At 36.4% G+C, this 9,936-nt stretch overlaps 1 pseudogene; it reads right to left on the reverse strand.

The window, feature by feature from the left end:
* The window catches only part of LOC107160111, a 55,375-nt pseudogene that overhangs the window by 17,858 nt on the left and 27,581 nt on the right, over positions 1–9,936 (reverse strand).

Below are 9,936 nucleotides of genomic sequence, written 5' to 3' on the forward strand. Positions count from 1 at the left end.
GTAAAATTTGCCCAATAATTCCAGGTTGGTTTAATATCCCAAAACCAGTCAGGCACTGAAGATGACCCTCATCTGCACCGCAGAGGACACCACAGGCTGATGCATGCCTGAGAGCTGCTAGAAAGCCTGCTGCATGAAAAGGAAACAACACTTTGGGGAAGAAGAAGTCTGAGACCAAGGAGCAAGCTGTGGAAACAGGAAAAAGAAATTTCAAAAATTCCCTGAAATACAACTCACAAAGAGGAGCCTAGAGAAAAATACTCCCCAAGAAGCAAGCAGGTAGATTTGGTATGCAGTCTCTCTAACGACTTTAGCCCATTTAAATATTTATTTTGTCTTTTGGTAAATGCATTTTTTCTAGGAAATTGTCCACTTTACAGGAATTGCCTGCTGTGGTGCTACAAAAGTTTTCATAAATATATTTTTCTAGAAATTTGTCTACTTCATATGAGAGTTCTGCTGTATGGGTATAAAGTTTTCCATACTGTCCTCTTGTGGACTCTTAAAATGTCTGTGAGTCAGACAATGAAGTGAGCCTTTTCATTCTCCTTCAGGCCCTTGCCCTTTTCACTCACACAGGATCAGTCATCAGGGATTCATCCCCTGCTTAATCTTTCCCTAACAAAAACTATTGGGCTTTGTAGACCTTCTCCACTGAGGGTTGTTTTCTATTTTTTAATTTGTGTTCTTTGTGTTTCCCGTCCTGCCACCATATGTGAGATCCATTTTTCCTCTTTTTTGGACTTCTTGAGACAGGTGCTTCTCATCTGTGTTTGCTCCCTCTGTCCACCCTGTGTACACAGGCAAACCTGTATGTTTTCCCCTAATATTGGCATTAGGTGCAGCCTACAAATTTGAGAGTCTTTCTTATAGTTCAGTTCAAAATAATATGTACATTCTATTAGGATTCTTTATATACCTATGTTATTTAGAAGTATATTGCTTCCAAACAGGTACAAGTACTCAGGAGCATCTTATAAAAATGTATGATTCCTCATTGAATTACAAAGAATAAACTCTGAGTGATTGATGAAAATCTATGATGAAGAATATGATCAGTTTTAAAAATGTGCTTAAAAACAATGGTTTATATGCCCTGAAAGAGTGCATTATTCTCTAAGTGTACATTGGTAAAATCTGCTGAAATTTGTTCCATTATTTATTTATACAAATTTTTTAAGAGAGAGAGAGAGAGAGAGAGAGAGAAGAGAATCTTTAATATTTATTTTTTTAGTTTTTGGCAGACACAACATCTTTGTTTGTATGTGGTGCTGAGGATCAAACCTGGGCCGCACGCATGCCAGGTGAGTGCGCTACGGCTTGAGCCACATCCCCAGCCCTATACCAATTTTTGTTCCATATGTATGTGTCCGTGTATGTGTGCATGTGTGTACTGCTTCAGATGGAGCCCGGGACCCTATGCCTGCTAGAGAAATGTTCTACCACTGGGCTACATCCCTAGACCTAGCCCTAGACTTCTAGGGCTGGGGTTGTGGCTCAGACATAGAGCACTTTCCTAGCAACTACAAAAGTGAGGCACTGGGTTTGCTCCTCAGCACCACATAAAAATAAAATAAATGTTATTTTGAACCTACAACTAAAAAACAAATATTTAAAAAGAAAAATTCTATGTTTTACTTGTCTGTCTCTTTTTAAGTTTTGTTCAATTCATATACATACACAAAAAATGTTTGCAAAATGTTTTCACATTAGACCATATCCTTCAACATAAATCAAGCCTCAATGAATTTCCAATGAGTGAAATAATTCAGCTTTCAGAGTATTTTCTCTAGAACAAATGAGAAATAAAAAAACAAAATAAGGGCTGGGCTGTAGCTCAGTAATAGAGCGCTTGCCTAGCATGTGTGAGGCACTGGCTTGGATTCTTAGCACCACATAAAAATAAACAAATAAAATTAAGGCATTCTGTCCATCTACACCTTTTTGATTTTAAATAAGAAAAGAATCATCATACCCATAATAGGTATCTATAAAAATATACACATATACATACATGCTCACCAGGTAATTAGGTGTAACCAAATATTTGTTTTTAAAAAGTATTCTGAAGAACCAAGCCTACTGTGATCATGTAGCATCTCTCCATAATATTTGTACTTAAATTCTATTTTGTGTGATATTAAGCAGTCACACCACTGGTTTTAGGTTAGTATTTGTATGGCTTATCTTTCTGCATCATTTTCTTTTCAATTTTCTCTGTCCTTATGTTCTAAGTTGTTTCATATAAGAAGCATGTATTTTTATTTAGTCTTATTTATGGCTTTTAATTACAATATTTACCCTACTGCATTTAGCATAGCTCTTGTAAAATTCTGGATTTAATTATATCATCTTGTCAACTAATTCTTCTTTTTCTTTGCTCTCTTTTGGCTTCTTTTCAAATGATTATTTTTTTTTAATTTTTCAATTTTCTTTCCATCAGCTAAATGTCAGAAATCCTGAAACTTTTGTTAAAAGATAGGGAACAGAAAGTGATGTGTTCCTCATAGGCATAGAGCTGGAAGAAGATGGAAGTGTGCCACTTCTGAAGCTGCCCATAAATTTGCAGGTCCAGGGAGCTCAGAAAGGGGTGCTGCTCTCCCCCACCTGAGCTGCAGGTGAAGCAAGGATGATGGGATTCTCACAGGGACAACAGATAGAACAACTTAGAGGGAACAGGGACCCTTGGGCTAACCTCATTCAGTAGGTATAAAGAGAAATGAAAATTAAGTCAGGAACACTGTGGGAATACCTAATGTGTGACTAGTTTAACTTAGAAAATATTGACTTAGAAAATTATTACAGGAGAAAGGAAGAGTGTGGGGAGGAGGAGTGGAGGGAATAGTTAGTGAAGTTATCCAATCACAACAAAACAAATGCCAAATGTTTTCTCTGATATAAGGAGGCTGACTCATAGTTGGGGTAGGGAGGAGGAGCATGGGAGGAATAGAAAAACTCCAGATAGGGCACAGTGGTGGGAGAGAAAGCGAGGGGGCATGGGGTTAGTAAGGATGGTTGAATGTGAGGGACATCATTATCTAAAGTATATGTATGAAGACAAAAATTGGTGTGAACATAGTTTATATACAAACAGAGATATGAAAACTTGTGTTCTATATGTGTAATAAGAATTGTAATGCATTCTGCTGTCATATATTTAAAAATATAATAAATTTTTTAAAAAATCAATGAAATCTACATGGACAAGGAAGGCCACAGTCTGTGTTATACAATCAAGTTGCACATATGAGGCACTGGGTTCAATCCACAGCACCATATAAAAATAAATAGGGATATTGTGTCCAACTACAACTAAAAAAATTTAAAAATACAATGCAAAAGTGGCATCATATACATTGATAACATCTGCAGTGTAAGTAACTTTAAATTTCCTATTACAGGCAAAAAGACTCAGTGTGGATCAGAAAGTAAAATCCAGGCATTTGTTATTTACACACTCAAGAAAGATCATCTCAGGAAAGCTAAAGATAATAGGACAGACAAAGCACACCAGCCATATGGAAAAACACAGTGGGTAGAGTGAAGCAGGCCCAGATACTGTCACATAAAAAGCAATGAAATAATACCATTAAATGAGATAAATTAGCTTAAGTTTAAAAATGAATGCCCAATACAAAATTTGAAGCTCTTAATTTCTATGTTCAAAAGAAGAGAACATAAGAGTTTATCAGTTAAAACCCTTGGAATAGAAAAAGGAGAAAGCAAAAGAAGGTTTAGTTCTCCTTTCTGTATCCATTGCAGATTACATAAGTACAAATTTATTACCTAATTTAAATAACTATACGCACACGCACATGCACACACACACACACATATCAACAGTGTATCCCCTTTTTTTAGGTGTAGATGGACACAACACAATGCCTTTATTTTTATGCGGTGCTGAGGATTGAACTTGGGTTCCACCTGTGCTAGGTGAGCACTCTAACACTGAGCCACAATCCCAGCCCAACAGTGTACCCATTTGTATAGAATGTTCCATCACTTCAAACATTCTCAAGGATTCACAAAATCAGGTCATACACTTCAAAAAGCAAACTTCAACTCACAAGAGAAGAAACAATACAAATACTATGTGCTGATCATAATTTAATAAAAGTAGAAGCTAATAGCCCAACTAGAAAATAAAACTTTCATTCAAAAAAACATTTTAAAGAGAGAGAGAGAGAGAGAGAGAGAGAGAGAGAGAGAGAGAGTTTTTTTTAAATTTTTTTGTTTGTTTTTTTTTTTTTTTAGTTTTTGGCGGACACAACATCTTTGTTTGTATGAGGTGCTGAGGATTGAACCCGGGCCTCACGCATGCCAGGCAAGCATGCTACCACTTGAGCCACATCCCCAGCCCCCCACCCCCAATTTTTTAAACTCAATAAAAACCCAGTAATTTTTAAAAAGTGCTAAAGATTAAAATAATGGAACATCTAGAAAATAAGGTATACAGTCTATCAAAACAATTGAGATATAAGAAAAAAAAAAGAAAAGAAAATGGTTCAAGGAAAATGTGCATCCCCAAAAGACATACACTAGTACAAATGTGCAGAGGATAGCACTGCCTGTCCATTAAAAGTCATTGTCCCCTTTTTCATTAAGAACGGTATGGGCTATATCTCCAAGAACTTGTGGGTTGGCTGTGGTGGGTGACTAAGCTAGGGAATGCCAGTGGATGAACTTGGTGCCACTCAGGGCTGTACTGTCAGCTTCTGGATATTCCTAAAGGTCCTCTGCTGTCTTGGTGCATGTGACAGCAGGGCAGCTTTGGAGCCCTGGGATGGGACCAGCCTGGGACTCTGATGTTGGGAAGTGGCCAAAATTCTCCAACTCTCTAATGAGTCAGATTAAATTTTTATTTTTTGAGACAATATTATGCTTAGCTGTCCAGTCTGCCTTATGATCTTTCTGCCCCCAGCTACTGAGTAGCTGGTGTTATAGGCTTGTGCCACCTTGCTCTGCAGTATTTTTCTCTTTGCTTTTCAATTTTGGGAGTTTCTATTGATATATTCTCAAGCTTCCTGAAATTTACATTATTGTGGCTGGTCTTCTAACAACCCCCATGAAGACATTCTTCATTTATTTTGTTTTGGCTGTAGACCATTTCTTTTTTGCTTTTTCTTTGAATATGTATATCATACTTATGTAAAATATCTGTTCTTTCATGTTGTCTGCTTTTCCTGTAGTGTCATTACCGTACAAATCACAGTTGTTTTAATTTCCTGGTTTGATCATTTTGAAATCCTGCCTTATCTGAATCTGGCTCTGACACTTCTCTGTCTCTGCCTTCTCTGCTTGCCTTTTAGTATTCTTGATAATGCTAGGCATGACTTCCAGGTCAAGGAATCCAGGCTGAGAGATATTGATGTGGTTAGTGACATAGTTGTGAGGTTTGGGTTGAGGGGAGGCACTGTTCATTTCAGTGATGAAGATATGTGCTATTACTGAACCTTGTCCCCAAGTTTGTCTCTTAAAAAAAAAAAAAAAAAACTCTGTTTTGCCCGCCCTTCAACTGGAACAGGAAGGATCAAGTGGACTGGAGTTCAGAATTTCCTTCTCCAGATTGGTGTTTCCCTGATTAAACACACTCAGGTGAGGTCAGTCCAAATACTTTCTCTTGATGGCAGGCCTCTTTGAGAAGCAAGAAATGATCTAAGGAGTTTTTGAAAACAGTTGATCACCCTGATCTTCAAGAAGCATAAGTATTTTTTCTCAGCACTTCACTCTGAGGACCTGGTAGGCTCCTGGAGATGACCTTAGAAGGTGTGGGACCTCTTCTCAGTGTAAGCAGTCTGGGACTTGTCACCTTTGAGACTCCAGCAATTTGATTATTATAGGTTGGGTTTTCCTACCCTTGTAGAAACCCTACCCAGGTTTGTGCTTATGGATTATGGCTGTGGCGTGTAGTAATTCTCCCCATCAATGTTTCTTTCTAGATTTCACCCAATTCCCCATGTATGCTAAGCACACACTCTACCACTAGCTACAGCCTCAGCCCTTGTATCCACCATTTTTTGGCCAACAGTGTGCACTGAGATCTCAATTCTTTGAAGGATGAAATAAGAGTGGCTAATTTTGGATTAGTTCAGTGTTTGACTTATGAAAATGGTGGACAACTGCCAATCTTCTTTTAGGTAGAATCAGAAGGTGAGAGTCTTCTTGTGTCTTGTTTTATTTTTTTTATTTCACTGTCAAAGTTCTGTTTCTGGTTGTTTTTCATTGCATAGTGCTTATTAATTTCATTTCTCATTCAGAATATATGATTTTTTTGATAATGATTTGAATTTGAGTTTGTAATTCACTCAAGTTTATTTTTCTCTTGTCTGACATAGTTGAACAGTGAATGCATTCAATGCTTCCTGCTGTGGGAAGGACACCTGGGCTGACCAGAAGATTCTTGGCTGACAGGTTTATCTCTCATCACTTTGAATATTTCAGCCTACTGTCTCCTGTGTTCCAGGGTTTCTGAGGAGAAATGTGATGAGGACCTTATGAGGAAATGATAACTAAGTACCCTTCCTCTAAGCCCCATAGATGTGAACAACATGGCCTTTGGTGCCTTAGAGAATGAAGCATTTGTGTCAGTGTCAGGATGGGAATAATGCACTACCATCCTTTGGACACCAATTGTTTTGATTTGGAAGAGAACGAAATTGCACACCTTGAGTTCATATGATCACTTCTTTAAAATGCAAAAGTCATTATGGATTTTCAGACTTGGAATGGAAGAGCCATTGAAGCCTCCTACAGGTCTTAATTTCTAAAGAGATAAATATCAGCTTCCATAACCCACTGAAGCCAGCAACTTCTGATGTCCTTCCTTATTCTTATTATAAAGTGAAAAATGTCCTTGGGGCTAATGTGTGAGGAAACCACTGTGGGTTATACCCAGGCAAGGGAGCCCCGGTTCTATAATATGTATGATATATAATGTACATAATGTATAGTCTCTTAATTATGGATTTTGGGTAAGAAAATCCTACTGGTGTTATTCTCATCATTTCTTGGAGGACACATGCAGTTGACATGGCTCATCAAATGTGAGAATAAGCTTGTTTGAAGGTTTCTCCACTGTGAAGTTACTTTCCCCACTTCTTTCCACACTCCTCAGAAGCAGGCCATTCTCAAGACAGTGAGTGAAGTGAGCTCCAGCTCCCCAGGGAGGGAGTAGCCACACACATGATCTGGAATTCAGCCTCACGTATGTTTAAAACTAGCTCATCTGAAGCTCCTCAGGAGTCCTTTTCCAGCCTTTCTTTTCAGTTAGATGATTTATACAATGCAAGATGACCTGATTTTCTTTGCTTAAGCTTTGCAGGTTAATTGAGATAATGAAATAAATGGGAGATGGGTTCTTTGCCATTATAAATTTGTGACTTGTCCAAGTCACATGTGCCAGCTATGACAAGCTAGGGAGTCTTATGAAATTACGTACTGACTTCTATGTATGTTATCAATTTACAGGGAGACATTTGGATTGTGTTCAATTCCTGAACAGCCTGCATATTATAGCTTATTTGAACAGCAGATCTGTGAATTTAAATTAAAGCTATATTTCCCAATGTATGCTAAAGTGTATGTACAAGACTATACTATAGGTTTATTTTCTTTGTTTTTGTAGTACTTGAGATCTAACCCATGGCTCATGTATGATAGACAAGCACCCTAATAGTAAGCTACATCCTCACCACATTTTTTTTGAGATAAGGTCTTGCTAGCATCAAAATTGTGACCCTTCTACCTCAGTCTCCCAAGTAACTGATAATATTGTTGTGTGCCACCAAACCTGGCTTATGGCATTGTTTCTAATGACCAAGTACCCAAATATAAAAAAAACATCAAAATAGACCCCTGATAAAGCATCAATATCCATTAATATAAAATTAGTTAAATAAATAATGGAACAAAGCTACTATTGGATATGATGCTACTTTTTAAATATGAGTGACACAATGGAATGTTACTCTGCAATAAAAGAAAATAAAATCATGGCATTTGAAGGTAAATAAATGGAGTGGGTGCAGAGAATGCTAAGTGAAGTTAGTCAATCCCCCAAAAAACAAATGGTGAATATTTTCTCTGATATAAGGTGACTGACTCATAGTGGGGTAGGGAGGAGGAGCATGGGAGGAATAGAAAAACTCTAGATAGGGCATTGTGGTGGGAGAGAAAGGGAGGGGGCAGGGGGTTAGTAAGGATGGTTGAATGTGAGAGACATCATTATCTGAAGTACATATATGAAGACAAAAATTGGTGTGAACATAGTTTATATACAAACAGAGATATGAAAACTTGTGCTCTATATGTGCAATAAGAATTGTAATGCATTCTGCTGTCATGTATTTAAAAAATAAAATCAATTAAAAAATTCAATGAAATCTGCATGGACAAGGAAGGCCACAGTCTGTGTTATACAATCAAGTAGGGGATCAAATTGTCACATGAAGTCATAGTATCCTCCTATTTGTGCAAAAGATTAAAAAGATACATGCATACATATGAATACAATGGAAGTTCATATAAAATGCAGAATGATGTAGAAGATACACAAAGACATCAGAATATACAAAACTGGCAACAGGGGCTTCCTTTGTGGGAATGAACTGGGATTGTGGAAGTAGGTACAGTATCTTTTGAGTTTCATGTTTTTAAATATTGTTTTCTTGTCACATACATGTTTATGTCAGAATGAAAATGTTTTCTATAGTTCACTCTAAAAAAGTAATGAAAAGAGGGATTTCACAGGTCCCAGCACTAGGCAGACTTATTTTGAAGTGAGCCAGGACTGTGGTCCAGGAGGCAAGGACTGACATCCTAAGAGCTTATCAGCTGGCCCCTGCACACTCTCAGGTGCCTGCTAAGGCTCTTTCCCCTTGACATCAAGTTTCACATCAATCTCTACATCTACATGCATTTGCAAGTAAGATCAACCTAAAATTGCTGGTATTTTCTAATCTTTTCACATTTAGGTATGATTGTTATACTACTACATAAAAAATAATGTGGAATACTTCCTTCTTTTTCTGTGCCCTGGAGAATTCAAGTACCATTGACATAATGTCCTTTGAGAATTCCAAAGAAATTTCCTATGAAATCATCTGGGCCCAGTGCAATTTTTATGTGGGGATACTTCTTCAATAACTGTATCCTATTTAAAATTATGAATTTACATTTTCTATTTTTACTGAGGTTAATTTTATTAAATCATTTCTTTTAAAGATATGCAGACTTCATATAAATTTCCAAATGCTTTGCATGGAGTATTGCAAATCAGTCTCCTGTGATTGATTAGTCCTGTTTCCTAATGCATAAACATAGTTTCTTATTTATTATTTTCTCTGTTCTACATTTTCCCATGTAATTTATTTTTCTATATCAATGAATTGAGCTTTTTAATTCAATTATTTTCCTTTTTGGTATATCTTCCTAAACGTGTGACTTTTCCTCTTATTAGTACTTTAATTTTATCATGTAAATTCTGACATATAGTAAGTTTTAAAAATCACTTTTAAATATCCTATAATTAATTTTGTGGTTTTGTTGTTGTTTCATACAAGAGTTAACAATGTTTTTATAAAATTAGAAAGAAGCCCTTTAAAAGAATATCTGATGTTCATGTTTCTGATTTATAGTTGTATTATTTGTTTCCTATCTCTTTTACTCCTGCTCTTTCTTTCCACTTAAATATTTTTCATCTCTCTGTCAAGGAAACTATTTTTTGTCATTTTGAAAATAAGTTCATCTTTATATTTGGTTTCTTTCCAATATTCCATCACATCTTTGTGCAATTTTCTATTTCTATTTTGAATTATAAAATTTGAAGTTACAGAGTTTTTTTATTTGTTTGATTTAATTTAATTCATATTGGGGTATTTTCTAATATATATATATATATATATATATATATATATATATGTGTGTGTGTGTGAC

The sequence above is a fragment of the Marmota marmota genome, unplaced genomic scaffold (genome assembly GCF_001458135.2).
Source record: "Marmota marmota marmota unplaced genomic scaffold, marMar, whole genome shotgun sequence".
Taxonomy (NCBI): Eukaryota; Metazoa; Chordata; class Mammalia; order Rodentia; family Sciuridae; genus Marmota; species Marmota marmota.